Source organism: Talpa occidentalis, unplaced genomic scaffold (assembly GCF_014898055.3).
Source record: "Talpa occidentalis isolate TD23 unplaced genomic scaffold, MPIMG_talOcc4v2.1 talOcc4.13, whole genome shotgun sequence".
In the NCBI taxonomy this organism is placed as follows: domain Eukaryota; kingdom Metazoa; phylum Chordata; class Mammalia; order Eulipotyphla; family Talpidae; genus Talpa; species Talpa occidentalis.
The window spans coordinates 27680765-27693372 of record NW_023601322.1 but is presented as its reverse complement, the minus strand read 5'-3'; the positions used below and the strand labels follow the sequence as shown (position 1 = coordinate 27693372).

The window sequence follows — 12608 nt, the reverse complement described above, 5'->3', positions numbered from 1 at the left end:
AGGACAGGCTCAAGGCATATGAGCAAACCTGCATAACCTGAACACTCTGGAGCCATTAGTGGTGGCCAAATATAAACCTCTTCCTTGAGAAAAATGTCGAGCTTGAGTGACCCATCACCCCTCCCCTTCTCTCACACATTCACTCCCATCTGTCATCCAGGTGAGCCCCTGAGTAGAGCAGTGGGCGGTCAGCAAAGACCAGGGCAGGTTAGGATTAGGCAGTCCTCTCATTGCGTTGTACGAAGTGTAACTTAGATTTTCTTCTTGTTAGCCATTTATATGTTATTCATAACATATGTGTTATTAATAACACTGATATGTTATTCACTATGCTGCAAAGAAGTGTTCACATAACTGCCTCTACACCTTTCCTCATGTTGATCTGTCCAGGCTTTATTTTGCCTTCCATCTGCTCCACTGAGTCAAACACTCACCATCCTTTAGATGTCTTCCAAAAGACCTTTTCAAAACACATGAAATTATCAGAGTCTGTGATCAGTTCTTGTTTTACTTTCTGCCCTTTCCACTCACTGGAACATTTAATTGGCCTATGCCATTAGGTATATTTTGTTGTCTCATCTGTACACATCAGTTCCTGGACCCACGAAGCCAGATAAACTTAAACATATATCTGTATTTTGAAACTTTCCTTTTATTACTTACACATAGCTTAGCATATATATGTGTATATATATATATATAAAGTATATATATATAAAGTATATATATATATAAAGTATACAATATAGTTGACCCTTGAACACAGTGGGAATGAGGAACACCAATCCCCCCACATAGTTGGAAGTCCAAATTTAACTTACAGTTAGCCCTCCTATTTTTAGGATTTTTAGGGTTATCTGTGGATTCAACCAGTTGACATGCGTGCTTGGTTGGGCTGGTCAAATCTCTGAATGCAGAATCCAAGGATAGAGATAAGTCCACATAAAAATGAATTCATGCAGTTCAAACACATGTTGTTCAAGTCAACTGTATATGCATATGTTATTTATATCTGAATTAATGCCTACTTTCTTCCATAAACAGTAGGTGTTCTCTACAGAGAAAATTAATTGACACAATATGAAACTTTTGCAATTATAACAGTTTGATAATGAAATATGGTTCTCCTTTCCAGGTTTTGCTACATTCCATCCATCTATGCATGATTAGACTGACTCCCCAGAGGTGATGTGCTATGACTTTCTGAAGAAAATGAGTATTTTGTCCTCCTGGGCAGGGATTTTCCCTCTTACCAAGGTGAGTTGTGCTGGATTCCAGGAAGGATACTTCCAAATTCCATTTATTCTAGAGTGTAGAACAACATGCATGCAACCTGTTTCTTGCTCTAATATTCCCATTGCCCTTTGATGACTTTTAATTCTTAGGTCCCCAGCAAAAGGTATACTTGGACTTGTGCCAGGACTCCTGGGTCTTACTATGTCCATATCACTCCATGTGGGGAAGGGAAAATTAATAAAATATGGTTCTACTAATCGCTAATAGTTCCTATAATTACTTTATTTCTCTAAGAAAACTCCCTTTCTTCCAGTTTTTGGATGTCCATACACAGAGAACAGAAGAAGCCTACCATGTGCCAACTCTTGTCCTAGTTCTCCAAGTTCTTAGTAGCTATAAAGGCTCTTATTTTTCGCTTCATTGACCATCTGCTAGGGTTTCTAGGGCATCCTCAAGCTGAAGATTTTGGAGAGGAATAGAACTAGTTTGGAATAGGGAACTAACACACTTATGATATATAGTTACACATTTCCCTCAAAGTTTTCAAGCACTGATTTTCATGGTGTGTGTGTGTGTGTGTGTGTGTGTGTGTGTGTGTGTGTGTGTGTAGGAGGGGAGTTGATATACTGTGAGAAAGTCAGTGGTAATGCATATTTTCCCGATAAGTCACTCTATTGCTTCTAATTCATATTTATTTGAAATTTTAAGTGTGTATATAATTTGACAGTGGGTTTGAGTTACATCCATGCTTTGTGAGTCACAACTGATGGCATAAAGACAGAAAAACTTCCAAGTATGCACTAATGCATGTATTTAGCTGGCCTTTGGGATATTTCAATCGATTGAGCCATTCAGTGAAAAGATCCAACAAATGCCCCTAATTTGACATTGTTAGTTGTGGACTATTTTTTTCCCTCCTGTATCAACCACAGTGGCTAATTAGGCAGCAGATTCGAATCTTCATGAATTTTTCAGGCTGATACGTGTTCTTTCCCAGGGCTAATTTGCTGTTATCAGAGGGATGACTCTGGTGTACATTGTTGGTGGTGTCTGACCTTATTCCCCTATTTGGATTGAAATTAGTTGGGGGACTGTAGCCAAAGAGGTCATTTGGTAAATCATCTCTCAGAAAACAGGTCTGCTTTAGAGAATGTCTTTTTTTGCTCTCCATCATGCCCTGTCCTAGCCTGTGCTACTACAGAGCTTTATTGAGAAGAAATGCAAATCAATAAAACTTTTACTAGGGATTTCAGAAGCTTAAAAAATTCAGTAGAGAACTTAGTTATAAAATTTGTGTAGAGACCTAGAGTAATTCCATCCTGTGAGGTTTTTCTGTTTTCTGTTCAGAGTGATGGGGGATTGGCATGTACCACTAAGGGTCAAAACTTTGTGTAAGTAAATGAGAACTAAGGAAAACTGCTTTATTATGTGATTGCTGTAGCCATTGCTGTAGGTTTCTTGTAATGGCAAGTAAGGTCATCCTACTAAACCTTCTCCTGTGGACATGTAGGGGGAAGCCAAGGTACTAATCCATCCCCTGCAAGTTGTTGTTTCCAATCATAGCTTATTAGTGGTGGGAACTATTAATAAGTATCACACAACTATTTGCATCTGTTGAAAACGTCATCAGTACTAATTTCCACAAATTGGTTGCAATTTCCAGTAAGAAAATACCAATTAATTCATTCACTGAGTCTTGTAATGAGTTAGCCCAGTAGAGATTGGCACAGTGGTAAGAGTAGAGAAATAGTATTCAGGACTACAAGTTTATAGATTACACTTGGCAGGCCTCAGCACTTTGGATGTTTACCTTACCAGAATTTTTTAAAAGTCACTGTTCCCGACAAGACATGAAAAGGGTATCTCCAAACAGATGAATCCAATGCCTATATTTTTTCCTCTAGCAATATTCTTTCTTAATTTTCCATTGGGAAGGGACAATGTGATATTTAGCCCCCTTCACCCTCATGATATATAATTTGGGATGCGGGAGTATTACCTTTCAGTGCTAAAAGAAGCTGTTATATTGAAATACAAAGGGTCATTTTACTTATGGGTATGCATACTTTTTAATTAAAATTATTTTATTGCTTTTGTTAAGTAATTAAAATTTACAAAGTGATTTCTCACAAATATTTATTAATATTAAGTCATTTTTGGCATACACCAGTAAATTGCAAGCAATTTGCTTTACTCTGCATGTGTAATTAAAGCAACTAAGTAATTACATTTTTCCTAGAGTGTAGTTGACACTATCACATTTTTCTAAGTTTTGGTTCATTTTTATTTTCATTAGTGAATGTTTCATAGAAGTCCAGATAAGGAATGTCAGTTAGCAAGAGAAAAAGTAGCTACTTTTACTAGGCTTTGAGAAATACAAACAGATATCATGTGCCATGTTTGCATTCTCATTTGCTTTGTTTTCCTAGATGTCCTCCTCTTCCTTTATCTGCTGATCCTGCATCTTGTCACTATCTGGATAGTTATTTATATATTCCTAGAATGCATTTTTAATGGTTTCTTTATAGCATAACCTAACTACATATATAGACTTTGTAAAGGGCAGGAATTACCACTGAGCAGGGTTTCTAGGATTCAGCAGACCGGGTAAAGGAGGAGTCAGAGTCCTCAGTGGTTTTCGGCAGGTTTTTTATTGGGGTTCCCCAGGCATATGGCAGGCAGAGGTGCTTGGGGGCCAGGAGGCTGGCAGACCTCCCAGCCCCCAGCAAGTCTTCACTCAATCTGGGCTCTCCAGTGTTCTCTGCTTCTCTCTCTCAGCTTCTCCTCGCCTTCTGCTGCTTCTCAGCTTCTCTTCGGCTTCTTAGCTTCGGCTGGCATCCCCATGATGCCACCCTTAAAAAGCAGTCTTAGCCCAGGTGAATCCCATCTACCTATGCCCACACCCTATTCCAGGTGCCTGCCATCAGGCATGCATTCAGGACCTCAAGGATCCATCATCTATCCTGATGGCGGGAGGGCAGAAAAGCCTGACATTTTCTTTATCCTACAGACTTGTATTCAATATGGAATAAATAAGTGGTATGTCTATTCAACGAGACCATTTGCTCTTCAGTTTTTCCTCTTGCTTTTTCTTCCTCAGATATTACCAATTCCCTTGTGTGCCTCTTTAAACAACAAATGCCCTTTGGGAGTCTCTAGTGTACAGACTCCATGTCATGTGCAGGGATTTCTGTGCATATCAACTTACCTGTGGAACAGTTCAGCATCAAATGAAAGGAAAGACTACATCACGGTGATGATAAAGAAGAAAGGGAAACAAATGTAAAATAACACATCTAGGAAACACTGTCATTCTTAACCACAATACAGGATGAAGGGCTGCAGTGGAGATTAAATAGCTGTGCAGGATCTTGCTGAAGGAACATCCTTTAGTGAGTATGACATACCATAATGACAGAGTCTTGGTCTCCAGTCTAAGCTATGCATTCAGGGGAACAAAGTCAGAATTTTTTCTCTTGAAAAACAGAAATGGAAGGGGCTCTACTGAACACAACTTGGAACACATGTTTAGAAGCAAAAAAGTGGGACTAAATAATTACCATGAACCATTCTTTTTATGGCCAAGAGGGAATAACAACAACTGAATTTCCCCTTCCACCTGAAACAGCCTTCTAAAAAGAGACAGATTTGATAAAACATTCATTACCAAGAACTTGGACCTGAGACAACATAGTGATACATGAAAGATGGGAAACAAAGTCCTACAGTTTCCCAGATGAATACCTTAAGCAAGTTTCAGGCTCTAGCTTAGGAAGGAGTACACAGATAGAACTTCAGGAGATGCTCTGAGCTGGGCATCTAAGGAAATGCATATGACTAGAGTTTGCAGGGCAGACTGACAGAGGACACAGTTGCAGAGAGAGAAACTAGAGCACTGTAGAGGAGGGTGGCCCTCATGAATTGAGCAGAACACTGATTAGCAAATGATGGGTGGAAGCTGCTCCAGGCCAGGGAAAGAATCATCCGAAAGGATTAGAAGGGAGACCACCTGGTGCCTATCCAGGGTCAGATAGGTCACCAGCCTGACTGCAAACCTCAGCATTATGGTGGTTTTAGTAGAGTACTCAGAGGAGTCTTGCCTTGACAGTGAGGGATAAGTAGCCCCAGAGTAAATACTGCTGTTATCTTGCCTAAACATTCTTGAAAGAAATTTCCCAAAGAATCAAGCTTTTTCAGGTACACAATAACCCTGATTTGCAGGAAGCTGGCTTTTGATGAAGTGGGTGCAGAAGAGAAATATGCATTGTGAAAAGCCCTGCAGGGTGAGCCTTGATTGCTAGAGAGAAATAGTAGTCACAAATGACTGTGAACACTCACATACTTCAGCCTTCCTCCAGTCATAACAAGAATTCCAGCTAACTACAACCCAGTGCCAATTGCAGATCCTTGAAGAACTTCCCACATTCAAAGATCAGTAAGTAATCAACAGGAAGGTGCATAGAATATATCTTTAAAAGTGATCAAAGGAACAGGAAAAGTAAAAATGTAACATTACTAGTGATACATCAAGATGTTCCACAAAATGTTACTGAAATCAGTTGGAAAATGTGATTGAAGAAATCACCAAGATTTTTTTTTTGTAGCACATAAATATCTTTATCAAACAAAAATACAAGGTAGGGCAAGAGGTGCAAGAGGTTCTGTAACATATAACATATAACAGGAGTATGGGAGATAGGACCAGGATAGGAACAACTCAGAAAAGGAAAGGAAGAGAAAAACAAAACCATTATAGAAATGAAGTCCACCTGAACAGCATAAAAGTGAATTGACTAAAGGAAATGAGCTAATTAAAAGTAAACAAAAGGGGGTGGGGGGCGGGGAGGGGAGGGATTGGGGTCAAAATAAGGGGGTTGCAATTGTATATGGAATATAAAAATAAAATTTATTAAAAAAAGTAAAAAAAAATATTGAGATCTAGATGTCAGGATTGAGAATAGGGAGCAAATAGAATCAGAATGAACAAAATTAAAAACAATAGAAATAGTAGACATGGAAGACAAAGAAGGGGCTTTCAACTTAAGCATGGCAAGTATTCCTAAAGATAAAGGAAATACTAGATGAGAATACTATTTTGAGATATTAACAAGATAGTCACAAATGAGGCAAAATCTTGAGTCTTAGTATCATTTTCACTTCCTTTAAGACCCAATTTAAGGTTAATTTTAGCCAGAAAGTCTTTCAATTAGCAGTATGCTGAACTTAACCTATTCCTGCAGCTCTTTGTTACAATGTGATTTCCCTTCTATGATCACACTGGCTATTTTTCTTTTTAGTTTGAATAATTAAGCAGCCTTAGGACTGGGCTTTTCTTTGTGCTTTATGTCCTCTTTTGCATTTTGGACAGACTGTGCAGCATCAAGTGCAGTATAAACAAAAAAAAGACAAAGGACAAATATTTGATCAGGGAAGTTAAATGTATTTATTTTTCTTTTTCTCTATTACCCATATTGACCAACAGTGAGTTAAGGACACACTGGTGGCCTGAAAAGATTCCTGAGCCCCAGAGTGAGGTCAATCATAGAGCCATTAGGAGATGCAAAGTACTTCCCTTTGGCCACAATGTTACTATTTTGTTGATGACATTGATGAAACTTTCTTTCTGTGAAATTTAGCCCCAAACAGCAACAATTCAAAAACTCTTTCTTCCTGAGATCTTCTATTATAATAACCCCCAAAGGCACTCTCAAATTTTTCCTCTAAACTGGAATGTTGTTTTACTGAGTATTCTTGAAATAAGTAGAAATTATGTGGCAAGATGTTATGAACTAGGAAATCAGGACTCCTGGTCCAGATACTCAATCTTGTGTAACTTTGAGCAAAATTATTCATATTTCTACATACTATTGCCTACTATACTGGTCAATTAAAGCTTCAAGCACTGTAGAGAATGCTGGACAAGGAGGGAGGGCCCTGGAGTTCTAGTGCAGGGCTTATCTCTTCTTGCTCTGTGCCCTGGGAAATATCACTGGATCTTTCTTTCTTCTGTTCAATTCCAGGGCCCTAACAGTTCCTGAGTGGTTATAAATACTTAATAATTACATTTTGATAAAGAAAAATTTGTCTCAGTTTCCACAAATGTAAAATGAGGGGCATGTGTTAATGTGTTACCTAAAAACTGTTTCCACCCTAGAAATCTAACAACTCCCAGCTTTGCTCTGATTAGTAAGCATTTCTGTTGTGCATTTCAATTGCAGCAACTCTGCAGATGCCTGTTGTTTTTATGGAAGATGTGTTTGTCCCCATATGTGCTGTTTACACATTCTATGTAGATTGTAATGTCCATCCTCACTTGCACAACTTTTGAGAACAGCCAGACAAAAAGTCCAGAGGGCACACTGAAGGATTCTTACAGGAAGCTTATAGCCTGTCTCCTTTGGCTAATTTGCAAAAGCATTTTTTGATTTAAAACAGAAGGAGGGCGAATCCCTGGGAGAAAACTCACATCCACTAATGTTCCTTTTGGAGTGAGTTATGAGAGGAAGCCCCAGATGGATTATAGACGAAGGTTAAACTTTGAGACACTAATTTATTGAAAAGGTAAAGATAGTAAAGAACAGAAAGTGCCCTGAATGCTGTGTCCGCCTGTCCTTTTTTGCCCCATGCCCATGTGTTCCAGAAGTTTAATGATCTCTGAAAGGAATGTGTACATATGTAGAGGCAATGTCACCTAGACTCCTAAGGAAAATCTCTGCCCTTTGGAAAGGGTTGAAATGATCATTTTGATTTGATTCTACAATGAGAGGTAAATGGACAAACTTTAAAGAAGACATTTCATTTTAAGAGAACAACAAGCCTAATAGAGCTATTTGGGGGCAATAGTATCGAAGCCTCCAACAATATTCTGGAAAAATATTTTTGTACCATGAATAAAGTGATATTTAGTATAATACTTCATCAATTTGAAGGTGCTCATTATTTTCACATTTCTGAAATCATTTTATAACCAATAAAGTCTTACCATTATTGTGGGGCAGGTAAGAGTTAAGTCCAGTTGCTCCAAAAGAAACATATATTGTTATTATTCCTGGAAGGATGGCCCACTCTCTAACTTCTCAATGTTTTAGTCAATCAGTACACCTTGTAAGCACCATTGGAGGAAGGACTGTGCACACTGGTTCTGTTCTGAAAAACTTTTCTTGGCACTATCTGATAAGATAGAAAAAAGCAAAACTTGCAGAATAGGGCCAATGAATTGGATGAAAATTTTGGATACAATAATGGAACACTCTTTTCAGAAATGTTCTATCACCAATCATACCTAAGGAAAAGGACCAAGAGGACAATAACTGTAAATTTTACATTTTTTTATGTGGCATTACTTTAATATCTATTTTTTTGTTTTTCTTCTTTACTCAATTCCAGCTGCTTAGTCACGCATCTGCAGAGTGGTCATTCGGTACTGTTGTTTAACTACTAGTGAAAATCTTGTGATCAGATGAACTTTGGGGAGTATACCTCAAAAAAATTATTATAGACTTTCCAAACCATATTTCTCTAAAAATGAGGTGTGTAGATGAATACATTCATGAACCCACTTAATCATCTCTATAACCACCTTTTGCAATGTGACTTTGCATCAAGAATTGAGACTCTATTACTTCATCCCTTAAATCTGCCTGGCCTTGTGATTCACTTTAACCAAAGAAATAAGGGTGGCAGTGATGGCCACTTCTGAGAAGAGGCCTTAAAAGACCTGGCAGACACATGCCCTCTCTCAAAATAATATTACCATGAGGTGGGCAAGCCTGGGATCACCTATTGGAAGATTTAAGACCATATACAGAAGAGTCCAGTTGTCCACTTATGGGCATCCTCGACTACCTTATAGCCAGCCAGCTTTCAAACATGTGAGCTAATTCAGCTAACTAGGGTCAGCAGAGTTAGCCTCTACATGTATTTGACTGGAGACTTATGGTTGAGCCCAACTGACAACAGTATAATTACCTCAATGACATAGATTTGTGAGTGATAAAACAAATTCTCCTTGTTTTAAGTCACTAAGATTCGGGGTGATTTGTTACACAGCATAGCTCACTGATACATGAGGAAGAACATACGTTTCTCATAAAATCAGGTCATCCTGAAGTTCATATCAAGATGCTTTTTCTGAAGATGTTTTGAAGCTTTTGAATCCTACATATCCATCTATTTCTGCATTTCCCAGGAGTAGGAGCACTGAAATTCTCTATGACAGGCTGCTCTTGAGATATTTTCAACTTAGTTGGAACCAGGATTTGCCAGAAATGTCGTGAGACAGCTTGTTTAAGTGAGATTTCCTGCTTGGTTTCTTTTTTTAAAAAGGAGAAAGAAAAAGAAAAAAAATGATTTTTGGATGGAGTTCATCTGTGCTGGACACATTTGGACACATAGTGGAGGGGAACCAATGTGTAAGCATCTTCTAGTACTTTAGAAACTTTGGCAGTCTTAAACTACCTGAGAATTCTTAAGATTGAATGTTTGAAGTGAGATTCTAAATTAATAACACTGACATCACAAATTGCTTCCACAATTCCATCTCTCACTCCTCAAAAATGTTCTGTTTACAGATTGCCTTGTCTTCCTGTGGCTGATTCTTTGCTTAAACTGGGTATGTTCCTTTACTATCCTGCTTGTAAATTACTGGAAGATCATCTTCATTTCTCTTCAGACCTCACACTGAAAGGTGAGTTTTAGACACTTTACTATTTGGTTAATATTTTACATTTCAATATTCCAATTCAAACCAGGGAACCAGGGAAGCGTATGAATAAGACTTAAGCTATAGGTGCACATTTAGAAAAAAGAAAGAGCAAAGGATGAATATGTATGAAACTTATTTAAAATGCCATATTTATGAGGAGAGGAAAAATATTGGAGCCTCGCTTTCCTTTAACATATTTTCAAAACACCACATGGGATTGAGTGGGACCAAGTGAAAAGTATAAAATTTGTTGAGTGTGGTGGGTGTTTGAGTGTGGCAGTGCAGTAAAAAGTTGGCAGTGTGAATTATCTGTGGCTCTTGGATGGGAAGACTAGCTGAAGCCTTGGGATTAGGGGAACACATGGCTCTCTAGTGCCTGATTTTCAACAGGTCATTTGGCATGCTATCTTCCCTCTTTCTGCATCGGCTTACTTCATCTTACAAGTCAAGAGGTTAAAGGGCACCAGTTGTTCATCAGGCCAGCACAGGAGCTTGCTTTTTTCTCTGCAGCATCCTTATTGCCTTGGTGACTGCCCTGAACCTACACCAAATCCCTGTGGCAGTGACAACAATGCTACATTGTTGTTGTAGCCATGAAAATAAAGAAGAACCAGAGGAAATATTCAAGGGATTTTAATTAGACTGGCAATTATTTCAGCCATTCTATGCTCAGGTCTGTAGTACCTGAGCAGTCAAAACAAGAAATGGAAGAGATGCAAGAAACTAAGAAAAATAACACATGGGCACAGGAGGCATAAATGGAGGAGTTAGTATTCATAAAGAAAGTTCTGGTTAAATCAGGTATGGACAGCTGTTCTTTGGGAGTCCATGCTGCAGTCAACATGAATAACTTAGGTGCATGTACTAGCATAGGAAGGTCTCTATGCATATGGTTGAGAAAAAAAATAAAAGCTATGACCTACACTTGGGATCATTTTAAACCAACTAAACAAAACTATATATTTCTAACCTGTAAGTATAAAAATTCATAGAAAATAATTGGGATGGCCTGCATAAAATAGTTAACTTTGTCAAGGCACTAAGGTATGGTACAATGGCTAGTCAGAAAGTATTTTTGTTTCTCATAAACTAGCTGAATTAAATAAACAACTTAAAATGATTAAAATAAGTGAGGTATGGGCATACGTAAATAAATTTTATTTACCAACAGTCCTTCCTCCCCACTGTATACATAAAAGCAAAGTCATTCACCTTCAGGTTCCTTATTTTCTGTTTGAAGAATATATATTTTCATAGATATATTTCATATTTTAATAAAATGAAACATGCTCTTTTCTTATTTCCATAAATTTTTCTTTTAAGTTATCCCACTCTCCATTTATCCTTCCCTTTCCTGAGGGAAATGCTTATTTTTCTTGGTTTGAATTGTATGGCTACTACTCTTTCACTCTCAATTATTAATCAATCACCAAGAATTTACCAAGTACCAATTTTATAATCAGCCATGGGAGATATATTAGACATAGCAGACATGGATTCTTCTTTTGAAGAACTAATTGATGGTAGAGATCACCAATAACTAAAAGAAATGACTTGAAATTAGATTTCATGGTAGCATATACACGAAACAGTGCAAACTTAATCCATAAAGCTTCCATCTTTCTTTACTTCTGGAAAGATTCATTATTTACTATATTCTAGACACTAACCTGGCAGTTGGGTTTATGGCAAAAGTAAGTGAGAATGTCTTGCCCTTATAGAACTTTTATTCAAGTGTAGGAAAATCCATATTAAAGAGGTCAACAAATAATGAAGATAGCTTCTAAGTAATATATGCTATAAGAAAAAAAATAAAGGGTGATATGACAGAAATGATCTAGGGATGAAATTTGCTAGAAAGTTCAAGGAAGCCCTCTCTGATGGGTTGATATCTGAGATGAAACTTGCATTTCAAAGGGATCCAGCCATGGGAAAATCTGGGGGAAGAAGGTCACAGGCCAGGATTACTTCAAGAGTAAAGTCTCAAGATGGACATAAGCTTGGTGTACTGGAGGGCTTGCCAGGTAGAAGAGGTGCTGAGAAGAATGATGAGAAGTATTGAATACTTTGGGCTATAGGTTGTGTGCTGTTGGGAGTCTATGGCAGGACCTGTTTGGAGGGAGTAAAAAATACTTTCAGTGAGAAATCTCATAAATTCTCTCTTTGTGACTCTACCTTAATGGGTAGGTGGCTCTTTCTGACCACACATATTATGAGAAACCCCTCCAGGACATTCCCTCTGCCCCCACCTTACACAGGTTACTCTGGAGTAGCGTTTGAGTCTGATGGATAAGCATGGAAAAGAACAAGGCATTTACCAGGGAAGGGAAAAACCAAAACCAAGTGAATCAATAACATTCTCCTAATCGGTTTCCAGAAGCATTTGTCTATGCGAGAATGAGATGTTTGATATTCTGGTTGAGTAAGTTCTTGATTCCAGGTCATCAATTATGATAATAGAACAAATCAAAAAGTTTCCAGCAAACAGAAATTCTTCATTTCCTGGCTCCTACTCAACTTTATTGATTGGACTATTGGGTAAGACTATAAATTTCATGCAGAAATGCTAGAAAAGATTCTGGCTGGGACCTTTGCTCTTTCCAGCCTCACAAAAGGGTTGAGTCACCTGTGATGATTTGCATCATTCATCATACACCTCCCCTGCTTG

General features: G+C 38.0%; 1 long non-coding RNA gene across 2 annotated transcripts in view; it reads left to right on the top strand.

The window, feature by feature from the left end:
* The first annotated feature begins 1207 nt into the window (after window positions 1-1207).
* The window catches only part of LOC129145594 (uncharacterized), a 113867-nt gene continuing 102466 nt past the window's right edge, over window positions 1208-12608 (top strand). The window contains exons 1-2 of one of the 2 annotated variants that reach the window (XR_008551373.1): window positions 1208-1257; window positions 9807-9922. This is a non-coding gene — a long non-coding RNA (uncharacterized LOC129145594). Of the gene's footprint in view, window positions 1258-9787; window positions 9923-12608 lie in introns of those variants that run through there. The other variant, XR_008551372.1, reaches the window with a different exon arrangement.